The sequence below is a fragment of the Sceloporus occidentalis genome, unplaced genomic scaffold (genome assembly GCF_023333645.1).
Source record: "Sceloporus occidentalis isolate IW3139 unplaced genomic scaffold, rSceOcc1.0.p SCAF_2, whole genome shotgun sequence".
NCBI classification, from domain to species: domain Eukaryota; kingdom Metazoa; phylum Chordata; class Lepidosauria; order Squamata; family Phrynosomatidae; genus Sceloporus; species Sceloporus occidentalis.
The window spans coordinates 148,741,853-148,756,281 of record NW_028316982.1 but is presented as its reverse complement, the minus strand read 5'-3'; the positions used below and the strand labels follow the sequence as shown (position 1 = coordinate 148,756,281).

Here is a 14,429-nt window from a genome sequence, read left to right as displayed (position 1 = left end):
ATCTTGTGCATGAAACAAAGTTTATGTACACTGAACCATCAGAAAACAAAAGTGTCACTATCTCTGCCACCCATGTGTACATTGCGGATTTTGGAATATTTCAGATTTCAGAATTGCAGATAAGGGAGACTTAACTTGTACTCATTTTTTAAAAAGTAAGATACTTAAATGCTTGGATTATTTACAAGTCACTGAACACAAGACTATTTCATAGCACAATTCTTTGTGCATCTTCTGAATCCTATTCATGTCTACTTAGGTTAGTGAGTACAGGATTGTGGGTTTGTTTAGGAATTGGAAGTAATGTCTTAAAAGTACTGGTGTAACACATTTCTTTTAAGAGGATGGGGGATAATGAGAATCATTTTGCAAAATAATGTAACCACTAGCAACATCATTATTTATAGTGTAACAAATGATGTTTAACATTCTTTTCATAAAACATTTATTTTGGGGAGGTCATTTGGGGGCTCTTTTGATCTTTGAGGCCATTTTTATATTTTAAGTGTACCTTTAAAAAAAACGTAAGCAATAACAACCCTAACGGAATAATAGACATGTCGCAAAATAATTTATAAGTAACGGATGATGACAGAAAGAAAATGTCATACACCCATTTAAATAACCTAATCACGCTCTCAAAACAGAGGTATCTAGTGTACAGACATATATATATCATTTTTAGTTTTGTCTTGTTTGTTTGTTTGTTGGTTGGTTAATGACGATTAAATGTATCGCAATGTAAATATGTTTTATATGTTTTATTTGTTTTATATGTTTTATGTTTCTATAAATTTTGTATGTCTTGTTAATCATAAATAAAAAATGAAAAATGAAAAAAAAAACCGTAATTAACAAATAACTAAAAATGGGTACATTAGTAAAATGCTAGTAACACTTCAGCCTTTTAATAGTGAGGAATGAGTAACACTGCTGAGTGGCTTTTAAAAATTAATGGGTAATGAATCACTTTTTAAAAACAATGTTCTGATCTCTAGGCTTAGTGTGTTATCTCTTCTGCATTGTATAATTGAGAGGAGGATCATTATGGTAGTGGTGCATAGTGAGAGAACAGGTGCAGAGAATATTTTTTAGAAATGAACTTCTTCAGTCTGGACATTCATGGAGCAGCCAAGCTCAGAATTTCACTTTAACATATAACACGTCAGCAGCAGCTATTTTATCTTCATTGTTTCCTTTTCACCTGGGAAGGGAGGAGCTGAGCAAGCCTGGTTAGGCCTAACCAATTACAGCTCAGGGGTTGCTGTGATAAATGGGAGTCCCTCCATTTATCAGAGCCTTCTCCTCATACAATAAAGGGTTAAATGTGTGAGGAGATTCAGTGACATTTTCATAAGGCAGCATCACACAGGTGATGAGATAGCAACTGTCAAATGAGATTGGAGGTTGGGGAGAAGTCTGAGAACCCTCACAGGGGCCAATGGAGGAGAACAGATATAAAACTGAGGCTTTTCTCTTTTAGAAGGCAGTAATGAGAAAGATGACCTGGAGATAATAAAAACCTGTATAATCAGCCTTCCACTTTGACTTTTTCAGATTTGTTTATTCATAGATTTAATTGACATATTCTCTATAGGCAACTCTAGGCTCTCCAGTATGGCTCAGCTGAAAATTTACCATAGAGTCACTCTAGAGGACCTAGAGATTCCTGGAGAAAATGCATCTCTAGGCATTTGTAAGTCCTCCAGCACCATTCTAGGGTCAGCTTCTGGCTGATGTTGATCATAGAGTTGTACTGGAAGACCTAGAGATTCCCTAAGAAGTGTTCTTTCATGTTAAAAAAAAAGATTGGCTTTTTTATTTATGGTTTTCCACTTTCATGGGGGTCCTATGCCCCTAACTTCAGTGAATGAGGAGGACCCGGTGTAATAGAAACAGGACAGTCAGCCAGGCAAAGGACTGAATAGGGTCTTGGGGTTTACATAATAGGTTTACATAATTCATGGGTTAATGTGCAATCTAATTGTGTATTAATGAACTTCTACTTGTGATGTCAACCCTCGTGATGCCACTGGTTTGTTATTTGTGGAAACACTCCAGAAGAAAAAAAGCATATAAATGAAGAAAATAAATATATATTAAAAATCCCAAAGTCAAATCCAAATCAGAAAATAACAGGGTGGGGGAGAGTCACAGTGTTTGCATTGTTTCTGAAGCTTGTGGATGTAGGGGTTTAATACTTGATGACTTTGCAACTGACATCTTCAGCTTCTGTGAAGAAATTAAAATCTAGTTCTTCAGCTGGTTTTCAGCATCTGCAGAGAAATTAAAATCATCAGCGTACTACCGCTGCCGCCACCGCCACCAGCATTTACATTGGGAACAGAAGCATCCTATGTGTTGCTAGTGATGGTGGCAGTAGTGATGATTTTAGTCTACAGTAGCTGAAGGAACTTGATACAAACCATCAGAGCCAGCCTTACCATGGAGATTATTGCATGCACCTTTTCCCATCTTTTCCTCAATAGGATACAGACACGTTTAACTGTCAATAACAGATTTTACGACATACCACAGGCTTATCCTGTGGCTTTTCAAGAATATGAGTTCCCCATCCTTGAAAGGCCGTGGGATAAGCTCAGATTGCATATGGGCTACATACGGGCTGCATATGCCCCGCCACGGGAGAATGCAGTATGATCCACTATTGACAGTCAAACACGTGTGTATCCTATCAGGGAAAAGACGAGATAAGGTGTGTGCAATAATCTCCCATTAGGCAGAATGTAACTCCTAGCTCAAGAAGGATGTATTGGAGGTTATCCACCAGCTGCGTTGAAAGATAGACCTGTGGATCGTTTGCTAGTTGAACTCTCTCCCACCCTGCATTAAGTGTGGTGGAAGACATTGTTCCATCACTCACAATGAAATAAGATTCAGTTGCCAGCCCAGGAGTTTCTGTGTTTGGAATTTAGGAGGTAAGATGCTATATTGTTCACCTCAGGCAGCATAATGTCTTAGGCTGTGACCCGGATGTTCCTTCATAACACAAATCATACCCAGGCATGTGAATTCAGTTTTTTTTATTGCCTAGTGTTATTTTTATTGCTCATTCCACCATTTCCAGACCAGGGGACATATTTTCTTCCTCCCTAAAATATTTAGGCTAAGTTTCTGCATCATCATACCTAGGATGACAGAGCTTCATTATCTGACTGTGATGCCACCCTACAATACCTACCTTCACAGCCAGAGAACACCCATACCAAAATGCTTCTGAGGCTATAAAAAGTGGAGTCCACCTTATGATATATGGTAAATGGTGGACAGTATCCCAGTCTTAATCTGGTACTTGAATTTGGTGGAATCATTGTCTCACAAATTTGTGTGTGTTTCTGATATGTCTGCACAGGAACAATAGATCTGTAGTGCTTACATGTTCAAACACATAGAGTAGGTGTCATACACTTGTATGTGAGTAGCTCTGGTATACAACATGGAGTTTATGGTCTATGAGATTTGATCAGGAATACAAAAAGACTCAAATCCTGCTTTTGGAAAATGCTGAAAGTAGCAATAATCAAAAGTCAATACCTGAGACATTTAACATTTTTGCAAATTGTGGGTGTTAAACATGAAGCATTGATAAAGACAGCCACACATTTGCATGTAGACAAATAAATTAAATAGCACATATAGTGCCCTTGAAGTTTCATTGCCTACATTGCAGCCATCTGCAAATCATGGCAGCTAGAATTATGGAAAGTGCATGTCAAGTGGGTTCAGGTGTGTTTAAAACAGGCATCCAAAAGCTGTAAATGGAGCGAGTCTTCCTGCCCTCCAAAATGGCTGGTAATTTACATATAAATAGAAACCGTTTAAAGGAAGGATGCCACACAAGATTATTCTACAAAACAGGATTGTGCAAATTTATTTTGTCTTCTCCTTGAAACAGTTTTTTCCCCCAAAATAAAATAAAAATTTAAAATACCCAAAGAACATCACACTCATTATTGGATCACTTTTTTGTGATTTAACACATTGCATGAGACCAGAAACCTGCCTCGCTGGAAAATTTCTGAAAGCATGTATTGTAATAGAAAACTGATGACTAGGCATATTGTTACTGCATATTGTTTTCTCTGCAAAACATGCATCTGTTTTCTTATTGCAGTAATATCTGCAATATCATAGTCTAAGAGGGCAGACCCTTAACTGGACCTAGTGATTTTCTTAATTATACATCTTTCCTGATATTCCTGTATTCAAAAATAAAACCATGGTGGTGATTCCAGAAAGCTATATTCTGTATGCAGAGACTATGACTAAAAGGAGTAGCTTTCTTGGAAAGGGGTTAGCATTCCTTGAAGAATACAGATGAAACATCCAAATAAGTACACACACAAATCTTTGACATTTCCTTTCCTTGCTAGTCTCAAGCACAATAAATACATGACCTTTTTCAATTACTTCTTTAGTAATAGAAATCCAGTAGTGTTAACCCTGCCTTGATCCCTTTGATAGCAACAATATTTATATCCTGGGCCTTTTTTTCTTATAAAAGAATGACAGAATTTGGAGTAAAGGTTGCACATTTCAAAATATGGCATTGCAAAGCCAGATGTTGTCTCACAATCTAGTGGTCATAAAGACTTCTTCCTTCATGATGATGCCATCCACAGGGAAAAAAACCTGTTATCAGTTTAACAAACATCTCTGATTGATATCCACCCTGCAAACACAACTTCAAATGTTAGAGCAAGTATAATATCATAGAGTGGGGACAGACCACAAGAGCCATCTAATCCAACCCCCTGACAGGCTGAAGTAATATCAGGATGCACTGATAACAGTGCAACTTTGGAGGCATGTGTGAGGGACCGAGCTCAGAGTTAGAGGTTTATTAGACCCTGGGGGGTTTTAACAGCCAAGGTGTCTGAGGGGCTTTACAGACCACCCCTTTCTGCTCCCGAGGGATGCCGCAGCAGCCAAACCACGTAGAATCCCTCTGCACTTAAAAGAACCCGGAAAAAAACAGGTTCTTTTAGGACTGCACACCTGATGCCATGAGTGCACTATTAATGCACTGTGGCGCATCAATGATGCAAGTGCAGCACAGCGACATACGGATACTGTGCAGTGCTTGCGTCATGCAAGTGTGCCCCGTGTGACTGGGGCCATGCAGTCATGGCGGCACCCATACATACTAGGGTTCGGGACCATGTGGTTGCTGCGCACTCCTGAACCCTAGTATCTGCTGCGTCATGCCACTTTTGGCCCGTCTGTACCAGGCCTGAGAAACATTGCTGAAAAGGGGTAGTTGGAAGGGGGTTTGAATACCCAGGTTGGCCTTTAAAAGGGGGGTTCAAGTGTAGAAATTGAAATGGTGTGGCCGGTAAAGTCATAAAGTAGCAACAAAGTTTTAAAACTCAGAGTCTAGTCAAAAGTCTTATGTAAACCTAGAGACCACTTATAGAATATTGTAAATCTTTGTAACTGTTTAAGCAAATAAACTTTGACTACCAACCATAGGAAGGATATTGTAACCAAGTATCTTGTAAAGTTTTCTCTTTTTTTGACTCAATGTGTGTGGTCGCTTGAGGTATTTTAAGAAAATATAAATAAAATCTTACCAGGAATTAACAATACTTTTATTTCTGAAAACACTCAAAACAATGAGTGCTCTGTCTTCCTAAAGAGTGGCACCTGAGCAAAGAAAAGGGTGGAAAGAACTCGAGTGAGAAATCCAAGTTCAAGGGTCTCGCCATGCAATTTGGTGTTAAGCAGTGAGGTGAAATAAGAAAAAAACTAACCAGGGGGTTTGCATTAGTTTTGATGGTAACTAGGGAGATAGCCATCACTAATTGGTGGCAGTGATAAAAAGACCCATTGTGCTGACATCAGAGAAAATAGTTGGTTGAGTGAGTATCACCTTCATCATACCCCTCCGTCAGTTATTGTGGAAATGAACAATATGGTGGCACCTGCTAGATGAACTGTAGGGACTGGATGATGCCTTCTATCATTTGCATAAGCACAAATATTTGAAAAAGAGAAGCCATCCATTTGTAAAAAGAGGTGTTGTTGCATATGTTCAGCATAGCACATGAATCCTTCTATACCTTGAACCTTCCGATGGCCCAGTCACCAAACATAAGACCATCAAACATAGGAAAAAGGGATACAACTCTCTGATCTTTATGGGGTCATTTTGAGGAGAAACAACATAATAATTATGCCACCTTCAGACTTCAACCTTTGGTATCCACTTTAGCTATTGCCATATGTTAGAATACACAAAACATTAATCCCATGCCATTTAATTTCTGCTGTGTTACATGATATGAGGAGCATAAACTCTGGTGCAATTGAAAATCTCCACTTCATCATAGCATGTGAAAAAGCTTGAATTTTGTATTTCTTGGCTTTATTTAAGCAATGTGTAAAGTGCTTCAGTTCTCCTTTAACAAAGGTTTTGGTCACTGAACCTACAGTGCCCACATGGACTGCAGAGTGTCCTCAAAGGCTGCCATCTGAAGCTTGAGAGCAAGAATTTTATATGCAAAGGGTGTTCGCTCTTCTCTCGGGAGCAGCTACACACCATACTGAATAACATAAAACACTTTTGAAACCCTGTAGGGTTTTCTAAATATGGCTTAAAATGTGATGTGGGACTGTTGTTTTTCTGAAAGGAATCCCAGAAGTTCACAAGTCCACAGAACGTTTCCTAGGCACATAAATGGGCAGGTAAAAAGACAACCAGTCTTTCACGTGCTTCCTGTACTGATCCAACCTGGAACATTATAAGAAATAAGTTATTCAAACTTGTAATTTTTGACAGATTTCCCCCCTCCCTTTTTTATTTCTTACAGCTAGGAACTTTTATTTCACAATGGAAGAGAACTGCCACACAAAAATCATGGAATTATAGAATCATAGCTAGAAGGGATGACAAAACCATTGAGTCGAACTTTCTGAAATGCAGGAATATACAACTAAAGCATTCTGAAAGCTTGCCAGGTAACCTGTTTTTAAAGACCTTCAAAAAAGGTCTACCCCCCCCCCCCGACAATCTGTTTGAATCAGTGGCATTACTATGTGGGTGCAGGGGTGCAAACAGCACTGGGTGACATCCAGAAGAGTGTGAAACACCCAGTTGGGTCTTCCTCCCCCATCGAGGCAGAAGGGGTGCATGCATACCCTTGCAAGCTGCTCCATCCCAGGCTTCCTTTCCAGGGAGAAAGCTCTGGATGGAGGAGAAGGGCCACCATGCCACTGTGGTCACCCCAGCTGCCTTCCAAGTCCAGAGTGGACTTGGAAGGCATGGGGGAGGCTGCCCTTTTGGCCCTGCCCAGAAGCCCCACCCCTCACCAGGTGACATTCCTGGTGGGGAACTGGTTCAAATGCTGGTAGAATTCAAAGATATAGCCATGTTAGTCTGTAAAATCTATAAAATTAGTATGGAAAGAGGTCTTGTAGCATCTTTGAGACTAACTAAAAGAAGGAAGTTTGTAGCATGCATTTTCATATACTTCAGCTTACTTCCTCAGATGCATTTGCTGGAGTGGAAAGCCCAGGGACAGACCTATAGAAGTCATTTTTGTGTAAGAAAACAATGTTAGTCACAAGCCTTCATTTCGTCAAGAATCAGGTGGTATTCATGCAGGCAGGCCCCATCCTTCTTCTGGCCATGTGGGTATTCCAGGAAATAAAATTTACACTTCCTTTAGCAAGACAAAAAGAGATGCTTCTTTTGAGATCCAAGTTGCCTCCATCCTTTGTAAAGTCACAAGTTCCTTTTTTAGGCAGAGAACACTGAATTTCCAAAGAAGATCTCCGTATTTCTGCATTAGGAAATATTTTTAGTTGCTATGTTGGCAAAACATGCCACATGTAGTCCCATTATGTTTTATTAAAAATGTTTTATCTTTGTTGGTTACCTTTAGCAAACTTACCTTTAGCCATTGTTTGTTACCTTTGGCCATGAAGCTCACTGAGTTAATATTTATATCTCACAAGAGCGTTGTGAAGATAAAGGAGAATGTAGACCATATCTCATCAGAATGCTTTTTAGTCAGCTATTTCTCTTGAATGACAGACATGGTTACCCTTAATCCCAGAACAGTCTACCACTTTCCTTTGATGCTTATTTCCCTGAGTTGCATGAGATGACTGCTGGGATCTTTTTAGCTACTGCTTAGTGCATTTTACAGCAAATGAATGGAAGGAATAGAAACTTTACAGGGACAGAATCAGTACTTCTTGCTTCTTTTACAGTAATAGGATATAGCATAAAAAACTGCAACTGGGTACTCTGATGCTTTAAATGACATTCATGAATTAACATTTTAAATCCTATTCTTCTTCCAAGGAGCAAAAAGTCGCATAAAAAGTTTTGTCTAACATCCCCATTTTCCCTCTACTGAGGAAGACCTGGGAAACAAAGAGAACTAAGCAAAAAGCTAGTGCAATTAATGAGTTATTCCAGTAGAAGTAAACACCATGATTCTGATTCAAAAATATCCTGTACTGATGGAAGCTAGTCACATATTGCCACTTGCATGATTTTTCTCCAAACTACAGATGTGAATTAAATGTCAGTTGGGTGAAACAACAATAATGAGGTGCATTTCTTTTATCCCTACATTGGTTTTACTAGGAAAATTACTAGAGAAATTGTTTTGACAGCAATTGAGTAAAACACCGGAACAGAAGAGCTATTCTGGATCAGACTCAAGCCCTAACTAGTCCACCATCTTATTTCCATAGTGACCAACCAGACATCTATGGGAACATTGGGTCCAGGCTATGAGAAAGATGTATCCTCCCTGTCAACCTATTGGGGCTTTTATTTCTGAATGTGCTTTTGCAAAGAAAGTACAGTGAGCTAGAGAGACCCTTCTCTTAATCCTTCCATGTTCAGGAGGCACATTGGTTAAGGCCATGAGAGAGGGACTTTTTGGTGGCTGCTTCCTATCTCTGGAATTCTCTTCCAAGAGAAGTTGGGCTGGGCTTCTCCCTATTGTCCTTCAATTGTTCAGAGAGGCCATCAGCAACTTCTTGCCTGATGCATGTATATTCAGTGTGCCTCAGTATCCAGTAGGGTTTGTTTCCAAGAACCCCCCCCCCCCCCATAGATGTTCAAATCCTATTAAATACAATAGTATGGTAAAATGCCATCCCTTATATAAGTGGCAAAATAAAATTTTGGTTTTTTTGGATAAGTGTGTGTGTGTGTGTGTGTGTGTGTGTGTGTGTGTGTGTGTGTTATCAAACCATGGTTAGTTGAATCTGTGCATACAGAATCTGTGGATACAGAGGGCTGACTGTATTTTAATTTTCTTTATCTGGATTTAAAAATATATATATTTACATTTATTTTTTTTGTACTATTTTAACAAACTAAAACTATTTTACTTAATTATAAACCATACAGTTGTATTTTAATAATAATTATGGGATTTGGTACTTTTAAAAAATAAAGATGGCAGCAATCTTGAAGTTTATGCATTTGTCATGGTTTCGTATTCACAGCTTCTTAAACTAGGGGCTACATAGGGCATATGAAAGTCCCTCAGTATTCACTTACTAGGAAGCAGCCACTACAATTGATGGAGGTCTGTTTCCCTGTCTATTGGGAAGCAGCTGGTTGATGGTCCACCCCCACTTGAGGAAGAGTTGTGACAGGGGTCTTGCTTCTGCTTGTAGCACTGGAGATTGTTCATGAGAGCGGTTGGGAGCATCAGTCAGCTGCTTCCTGATCTACAGAGGATTTGAGTCCTTTTGATTCCATCAACTGCTTCTTGGTAAGTGAGGGTTGGAGTGACCTGATGGGATTCACTGCATAGTTCTCCCTTCATCCACCATCTTGAAGGAGAGAAAGGTAAGCCAGCTCCAATAGGCCTTGCCTGAAAAGAAGAAGGCCCTCCCTTCATCCACCATCTTGAGGGAGAGAAAGGCAAGGCAGCTCCTTCAGGCCTTGCCTGAAAGAAGCAGAGCCCTCCTTCTATCTACCATCTTGAAGGAGAGAAAGACAAGCCAGCTCCAACAGGCCTCCGAGGGAGAGCAGGTCTGCTGGACTTTTCCCCTTCCCTACTGCCATTCCCTTCTCCTTTTGTGTCTTGTCTTTTTTAGATTGTAAGCCAGAGGGCAGAGGAATGTCAAAATGTCTAATTAACAAATTGTAAGCCAGTTTGATAGCCTTAGCTGAAGAGCGGGGTATAATTAATATTATTGTTATTGTTATAGCACTGCAACTATTTTGTTTATGCCTATGTAGATTCCCAATAGGAATCTTGCCAGTGTTAGATGCTGTTTTGGGTCCCATTTCTGGAAGAAAAGATAAAAATCAAATCAATATGGGAAGCGTGAAAACAGGAAATGTATGTAAGACCTTTCATCTCCCAGCAAAAGATATACTGCCTCTAATACTGGGCTTAATCTTTTTCCATCACCACTAACATTCACTGATATTACAGTCACTCCTTGGAACTTGTGGGGGATTCGTTCCGGACACCCCTGTGAGTTTCAAAACTTGCGCATATTCTAGCCCCATAGGCTTGAATGAGGTGCATGCATGTGGGGCACGTGCCACAGGTGCGCGCCCCATTGGGGTTAATGGCCATCACCCCTCTGTGGATTTTCAAGTCCACAGATTTCACGCCCATGGATTTGAAGGGGCAACTGTATTATCTTCCATAGATTTTTCTACAGCTTTGTGGAACCACAAAATCACATTGAACAGAAATAGTTACTACTTCACCACCTATGTCTGATTCACATAGAGCTACAGACTAATGTATCAGAGAAGGAAAATAGGAACCAAGTGGTTGCCACATTCACATGCAGACCCCAGACACATGAAGTCAGCTCAAAGAAAAGTCTTTTCTGTCTCTCTGCCCCTAGAGAATCTGTGTGATTTCAAGTGATGCATAAATATGTGTGAATCAACCCAACAGAACAATCCTAGCCTGTTTTCTCCCCAAAAAGGATGCATGATTCTATTGTGCTTTGACTGCATATTCTATATTTTCAGTCTATATTTGATGCTTTTCGCTTCAGTGAGCTTATTCTAAATGGTATTTATGACCAGTATCTTCTGTTTTTAAAAACTAAGGCTGTAATTATTTGGCTAATTATGATGTTTTAAAATCACTCTTGAATGGAAAGCCAAATGAAAACTGCAAGTTGCCATAAATGGATGGTAATGAGAGAAATGGTTCACTCAAGTGCATTACAAATAAGCTGAGTATTGTATCATAGCTTGTTTGTAAAACAGTTCACATGGCTACTTTGCAGGCAGAAGATTAAGAAAGAGGGAATGAGAGAGAAGGATCAGTAAGAGAAAGATTAGGACAAATAAGACAATGATCCACAACTATTAGAAAGCTGGTGCAGAATAAATTTGAAGAAAGCACTTAGTGAAATATGAGGGTTTTGAAACTACATTTTTTGGTTCACTGAAATCGCTTATGCCCTGTGACCTAAGAAAGATATTAAATCTTCTGAATTATTTTATCTGTAAACAAAAGTGGGTGAAATATGGTTTGTAAAAATAAAGGAAAATGAGTTCTCACTATATACAAAAGCATCTTGTATCAGCATGAACATCGAGCTGGAAAATTGGACTCCATCATATCCCATATTTCTTTTCTTTCACAGGCGATGTCTTTTTCAAAAGCACTTTTCTCTTGTGTTTTTTAAATGTCACTGAAGATAACAATCAGAAAGAAATTCACTCCAGGAGACTTATAGTACTACAGCATTCACTTACTAGACAACAACAGCCTTAGATCAATTCTCTGTTTCCCCAGATTAGTTTAGTTATTTAAATTTATTCCACACTCTGCCCTTTAGGGTGGCTCTGGCCTCTCACAATGCTTAAAAAGATTAATGCTATATAACAAATATATAAACAGAGGAGAAAGACCTACTGCTCCAGTGAACCTTAGCTCATAACTATTCAAATCCTTGCCTCACTTTTTAAAGGAATTACATTTTCCTTAGGATAACGTTTAGCATTTTTCCATACGTAACCAAGCATTGTTGGAAAAGTTACCTTTGTGGACTACAGCTCCCAGGACCATTCATCCAAAAAAGGGTAACATTTACAAACTCTGTATTTTTCAGGAAAACCTTCAGACCTGATCATGAAGTCCTGAAGGAGGCTCCTGAGAATGTTCATATACCCAAAATCCTTGGTGAAATTGGAGATCTTAGCAAGACCTGCTCTAATATTAGGCAGATTGAGACAACTGTCTCAGGCAGCAGGTGCTATGAAGCAAAAGGGGTACCTCTTAGGCTGTTCCTCCTCATTTCCCCAAGAGTTCCCCCTTGTTGAAGGAAAGGGTAGCGTCTGCTACATGGCTTGTCTTGAGCCCTGTAAATTAAAGAGCTACCTAAGGTGGTGGAGCATGCCATCTGCTTGTTTGCTAGTCTGATCAGCTTCGGATAGGGAATGAGGAAGAAGCACCATCTTGCCCTTTGCCCTGGGTGGCAAAATGCAGCAGTTGGGAAAATTACTGTTTGTACTACAGCTCTCAGGATCTCCACGCCAGCATGTGCTACTAGTTGTGCCATATAAGCTTTTAAAATGTGTCCAACACTGAATTTTTTTTTATAATAATTTGTTTTATTTATATACCGCTATTCCAAAGATCATAGCGGTGAACAGCAAGTAAGCTAATTAGCAAGTAAGCTAATTTGCCCCCAACAGTCTGGGTACTCATTTTAGCGACCTCGGAAGGATGCAAGCCTGAGTCGAGCTTGGGCCCTTTTGCTGGTCTTGAACTCGCAACCTTGTGGTTTTGAGGCCCTTTCAGAACGTTTTGTTGATGTATGGCTCTAAATACAATGCAGAATTAATGCAGTTCAACATCGCTTTAACTACCATGGCTCGGTGCTGTGGAGTTCTGGGATTTGTAGTTCTGTGAGATATTTAGCTTTCTCTGTCAGAGAGCTCTGGTGCCACAACAATCTCCAAATCCCAGGATTCTGTAGAATGGAGCTCTGATGATTAAAGTGGTGTCAGACTGCATTAATTCTGCAGCATGTCAGCAGCCCCTGAATGTCTGCGGGTGTTGATTTTGAACACTTGAAGAGGGATGCATTCTTTTCTGCTACTTTTACTATTGTGCACAAAGAGTGAACTTACTGCCAGGGGAGATGTATTCATAGTAAAGATCTGCGAATTTGTAATTCTGTGAGCACATGAATGGATATAAGAGTCATAATTTCTGATAGCATACAAAACCCCTGGAAGCAATGCTACTGAAAGTGGTTGTCTGTGGACCAGTGTCAGTCCGTGTGCTGCCAACTCCTGGTTGACAGTATGTTACCAGCAACTATGCTAATATAATAATATGGCACAAATATGGTATCAGTCTCTGGCACATTGGGGGAAAATATGTGTCCACCAAACAAGATAGCTTGACAATCACTAAACTAACAGCCTGGACCTCTGTGAATCCTGAAAGGAAGGCTTTTCAGAAATGGAGGAAATGTCTCCTGAGATGGCACTCCCATCATTCAGAGCAACACAACAGACTTTAGGTGTTATGGTTAGAATTAAATTTTTGTACTTTATTGTTATTGCATTTTTACTGTCCATGGCTTGAGGGATTCTCTGTATCCACTGTCAATATGATTTGCTTAGCTTTTAAGTACTGTACAGTGAATTCACTCTGAGTTTTCATACAGAATATAAAGGAGCTATACAAGGAGCTGAAGCTGTTTTGAGGATAGAATTCAGTGCTTTGAATAGTTCCTTTAAAATTCAGACTGTCTCACTGACATGGAAACCACCAGCTGCCACTGGTATTATGTATTTTGAGTTGAGTAGTTTGGCCAGCCCTGTTTGCTCTCTGCCTCAGGTAGCAAACTGTCTTTGGCTGGCCCTATTTAACTGACCTTGCTGAGTGTATTTGATCCATGAATGTTCCATGTCAGAAGGTTGCCAGGAGCAAGCTGTAATGGGACATAGAGAAATTAAGTACCATAGCTTCTGTCATATATAAAGCTGTATAGAATCTGATGCATGGTGTGATGTGCCCTTAATATTCTTCTCTGTGGAGCACATTACAATAATCAATTCTCAAGGTTACAAGAAGTCACTGTTTAATGCAGAATCAAAGACAACAGTTTGAACATAGGGATAGTTTTGAACACCACATATTTCAGACATAGTCTGTGAAGCTCATGCTCTTTATATCAACGGGTTTTAAGTTTTTAACACAACAAAGACAATATCTTTTATTTTATTTTTATTTTTATTTAAATAAACCTCTATGATAGGGGTATGTAACTATAACAGGCCCAGTATCCTCTGAAGTATGCGCACGCTGTCAAAAATGGAAACCATAAAAAAAAACTAGAAATGGCTAGAAGTCCACTTCACTTTTTGAGGGAAAATATGCATTTTTTAAAAAAAAAACATTAAACAATTGTAAGTGGAACTATCATCTATTTAG

The 14,429-nt window shown here is 39.4% G+C and overlaps 1 protein-coding gene across 1 annotated transcript in view; it reads left to right on the top strand.

The window, feature by feature from the left end:
- Window positions 1-14,429, top strand: part of GPC6 (glypican 6) — a 917,335-nt gene that overhangs the window by 435,298 nt on the left and 467,608 nt on the right. The gene's annotated exons all lie outside the window — the stretch shown is intronic.